Below are 5,279 nucleotides of genomic sequence, written 5' to 3'. Positions count from 1 at the left end.
AGAGTTTGGAGAGTAAGTATCCAAAAGAAGGGATTTTGATAAAGGTGTTGAGCTGGGAGAAATCCAAAATAGATTTCCAAGTGCCCTCCTTTCAAGGAACTAGGAACATCCTGGAATAAAAACTCCTTCCCACTTGGGAAGGGGGATAGGTTAAATGTCCCTTGGTTCAACAGGGACCCTAGAACCTCCAGGAAATGAGGAAGTTGCTTTAGAGGAGGTTGAGAAATCTCTGAAAAAGGAGGAAGGCATTTCTATACCATGAATTAACCCTGACAGATGATAGACAGAACCCAAGTGTCTGAAGTGATGAGACTCCAAGTTGGAAGACAAAGGGAGAGCCAAAGGGACAAAGGAACCTGGCCTAAAGGAAGGTGGGGGAAGTTGTCAAAGAGAAGCAGGCTTATCAGATAAAGGAGGCTTCTGGAGCACTGAAATCTGAGAAGCCTCCCACTCTTCCTGCCCCTAGCGGCCTGTGAACAAATGCAGATCCGGAAGGAAAATTCCCATGGAACTTAAGAATAGGAGAGACAAAAATATGTTTATGGTCTTGCAAGGCTTTGCCTTTATCTTGAAGAGACTTAAACATGTCAGCAGCAGCAGTCCGAAAAAGATGAGTATTATCCAAAGGAGCATCCAAAAATGTGCTGTAATATCCTCAGGAAGATATTGAAGATGAAGCCAAGAACAACACCTCATGATGGACCCAAACACTGCAGCCCTAGAAGAAGCATCAGCAGCATCATAGCTACACTTAGAGTGGTAAGCCACTTGAGAAGCAGAAAAAAAGGTAAGGCAGAGGATTTGCCATCAGAATCAGGGAGGGCAAAGATAACCTGACAAGCCTGACCAATTAAGCCCAAGAGCATACCTGGTCATGTGAGTCTGGTAATTAATAGCCCTAAAGGCCAAAGTAGAAGCAATGTAAGCTTTCTTGCTAATCCTCTCAATTGCCCTACTATCCCTATCAGAAGGCAAAAGTTTGGAAAAGGGCATAAGTTTATAACATTTGCCAGAAGAGACTGACACCACAGTGTGATCAGCAGAAGGACATTTAAATAAAAATAGACAGTACTCAGGAACCTTATAAAACCTATCAGGGTTCTTAGCAGCAGGAGACTGAGAATCAGAACACTTGGAAGCAGCAATGGAAGTATCTAACAAAGCAGCCAACACAGCAGGAACTAAAGATGGTTTAGGAGTATCCACCTGAAGAAACTCGTATTACCTTCTCTGAATATCAGACACTTGAGAAGAATCCCACTTAAAGAATTCTATCATCCTAGCAATTGTGTCCCCAAAAGATAATTCCTCGAAAGGAGACTCAGGGATAACAGACTCCTATTCATCAAAATCATAAGCCAAAGGTGAAGGCATCTGTGAAGAATAGGACAAAGACCCCTCACCAGACGCTGAATCCTCAGCCTAGGAATCTAGTTCCCTAAGTCATTTAGAAGGGACAGAAGTCCAAGGAGAAGCAGGTACTGAATCCCCTTGAAGAGGCTTTATGCCCATTAAGGCAAAGAACAAGCCCTGAGTAAACTCTTGCTTTTCCCTTTGAGGATCCATAGGACAGACTGAAACATGCTTCAGTTTTTGTCTTTTCTTAGAAGGGACATCAGCCCTATCAAATACCGGAGGTTCTGACCCTTGGTGAGATTTGAGAAAAGAACCTGGCACTTCCTCCCTGACCAATATCTGCAGAATCCCCATCTAGGCCCCTCCAAGATAATCATCTGCGATTTCTCAACATCTGGAGCAGATGCCTGCAAAGCCTAAGAGGACATGTGAAAAGACTGTTCCATGCTGGCCTCTGGCAGTGTCATGGCAGAGGAATCCAACGTAAACACAGAATGACCTACAGAGCTATTACCTGTTTCTAGAGGAATGTCCAGTTGAGATTGACAGCTAAAGAATCCGGCCAAGACTTCTTCTTACCTAGTAGGAGTATCTCAGGGTTAAAGGATTCTGCCATGGTACCCTGGAGTAACTGTCTAAGCCATTGTTTTTTAAGATAAATGGCCAGGGAAGACAAATGGTTTCTGAGTGTCTTAGGCAGAAATGCCTTACAGATACAGCAAGAGGTATGATCGTGGAAAGTGCCCAAACAAAAAGGACTCTGTTTTCAATGATCTTTATGGGAAATCTGCCTTCCATAAGGACATTTTCCCTTCTTGGATGGCATGAATTCTAGGAAGTAATATAAAATACAAGATCACAAAAGTAAAATGAAAAAAAAAATCACCCTAATGGGGCACTTATTTGGTGTTGCTAAATATTTAGTACAGAAACAAAGCATTCAAACCAACTGACAAAAATGGCATTCAGACTGGCAGCAAAGGAGGTTCTAGGTAGTTGCGTCTGTACTTCATTTTTATGCCCTATGTTCTGTTTGGGGATCATAAATGTGATGCACAGCACAAACAAGATCCCTTTTAGGCTTTTTTATACAGGCTGAGCATCAAACTGCCAAGGATGGGACATCCCTACTACAAAGAATACTGCAACAGTGATAGAGAAGGACATCTGCAAATCACAGCAAAATGAGTATGTATAATGTTTGAATTGTGCTTCTTAATGAAGTATAAAGTGCCAGAATTGGATTACCACTAAAACTGGCTTTCTCACAGCAATCTCCTTTCTCCAGCTGCCCAAGCTTGCCAGAAGTTGAGGTGACATTATACGACTGGTTCACAGTGGGACCACAACACTGCATGTGTTTTTTGATTTTTTTTTTATTGAGAGCCATTATTATTATCTGGGGCATCTTCTGTTTGACATCTACTTTTCTGAAGTAAAGGTCAATATCAAAAGACTCTAAGTTTGCAAATGAATAAAAGATAGAAGCAGTCACTGAATCCCCAAATGACTTAGCCTTCCAGCAGGAAGGCTTGGCCCAAATAAATAACTGGTCTCAAAATCATGGACTGAAACTAAATGCCAAAAATGCATTATTGTATCCTTTGGGATGTCATATATCCCAGGAAACTACCACTTTAAAAATGATCCCCTGAGCGTTGACCTAGTTGTTTGGGATTTGGGAACTTATATGGACAGTGACCTAACTTTTGACCAATATGTGGTAATTGTAAGAAAGTCCTTCAGTATTGCTTATAAACAAAGGGATGTCATTGTCCCGTTTTACTCAGCCCTCATTAGGACATTTGTTTAATATAATGTCCCCTTTGGCATGTGTCTGTCCAGACACATGCAACAATTAGAATGCCCACAGAGATACCTTACTAAAAGGATGCAAGACCTAAACAACATGTCCTACATGGACTTACTCAAAACTCATCACTATTCTCAGTATCCTATAGACTGCTAAGAGGTGACCTCTGTCTGGCATACAAGGCATGCTTTGACCCAGTACCTGATAGATTAACTGCACATCAGCAAGCCAAATGTCATCAGAAATACTTGGTCTAGGGATCTAAACCTCTTCTGCACCATCAACAGAATGGTTTGCAGGGACAGGTATATTCCTCAGAGGATACTGCTGCTCTGGAACAGACTCCCCATCCACATAAAACAAAGTTGATCCCTGTATTTATTTAAGTGCAACTTGGATCTATGGATGGGAAACAAAACATTTACCACAGAATTGCTTTATCCCATGTATGGGGTCATCTCAGATTATCTATGGTATGATCCCAGTTATTCTCATTAGGGGTCATATATAATTATTGACCATGGGATGGATAAGGCCAGTCTCTAACCAAATGGGATAGGTAAATTTGAGCACAAAAAGGGAAATTGGCTTTGCTTAAAATGGCCCACAAGGGCAGCTATTCTGTTACTTACCTATGAAATTATGAGAGACTGTCTTGGGTTTAAGCACATTAACAAAGAACTGTCTGCGGATATATTTGTAATGGACCATAGAAACCTCAGAAGTTTGAGGACATATGCTAAGAGACAACTGGGCAGAACCTTCTTATTGAAACATGGCTGAAGCCTAAAGGTAAAACATACTGCTGCTTTCTTTTAATTTCTAGGGTTTAGGAAAATCCTACCTGTGCTTTTACTTTTGTTCTTGTCTTAGCCAATATATGTGTTTAAAACTTAGCATGCCAAAACTGTTGAAGTGTTTCTGATTGTTTCCAAATAGAAACATGATACTCCATCTTTACAGTGAGGGACATACTTAATTTTTTATACAATGTAATCCAACATACATGTGAGGCAGAATGGAAATTCTAACTGTATGAAATGGTTACACTAGCTGTGCACAGCAATTCTCTGAATCAACATACTATAGTGGCAGTACTATTAAGGAATACTATATGAAATATCAACACTAGTGGCAGTACTATTAAGGAATACTATATAAAATGTCAATGCTAGTGGCAGTACTATTAAGGAATACTATATGAAATGTCAACGCTAGTGGCAGTACTATTAAGGAATACTATATGAAGTGTCAACGCTAGTGGCAGTACTATTAAGGAATACTATATGAAATGTCAACGCTAGTGGCAGTACTATTAAGGAATACTATATGAAGTGTCAACGCAAGTGGCAGTACTATTAAGGAATACTATATGAAATGTCAATGCTAGTGGCAGTAATATTAAGGAATACTATATGAAATGTCAACGCTAGTGGCAGTACTATTAAGGAATACTATATGAAATGTCAACACTAGTGGCAGTACTATTAAGGAATACTATATGAAATGTCAACACTAGTGGCAGTACTATTAAGGAATACTATATGAAATGTCAACACTAGTGGCAGTACTATTAAGGAATACTATATGAAATGTCAACGCTAGTGTCAGTACTATTAAGGAATACTATATGAAATGTCAACACTAGTGGCAGTACTATTAAGGAATACTATATGAAATGTCAACACTAGTGGCAGTACTATTAAGGAATACTATATGAAATATTAACACTACTGGCAGTACTATTAAGGAATACTATATGAAGTGTCAACGCTAGTGGCAGTACTATTAAGGCATACTATATGAAATGTCAACACTAGTGGCAGTACTATTAAGGAATACTATATGAAATGTCAACACTAGTGGCACTACTATTAAGGAATACTATATGAAATGTCAATGGTAGTGGCACTACTATTAAGGAATACTATATGAAATATCAACACTAGTGGCAGTACTATTAAGGAATACTATATGAAATGTCAACACTAGTGGCAGTACTATTAAGGAATACTATATGAAATGTCAACACTAGTGGCAGTACTATTAAGGAATACTATATGAAATGTCAATAGTAGTGGCACTACTATTAAGGAATACTATATGAAAT

The sequence above is a fragment of the Protopterus annectens genome, chromosome 12.part0 (genome assembly GCF_019279795.1).
Source record: "Protopterus annectens isolate FY-2018-M chromosome 12.part0, PAN1.0, whole genome shotgun sequence".
Lineage (NCBI taxonomy): Eukaryota > Metazoa > Chordata > Ceratodontiformes > Protopteridae > Protopterus > Protopterus annectens.
This window is presented reverse-complemented; position numbering follows the sequence as displayed.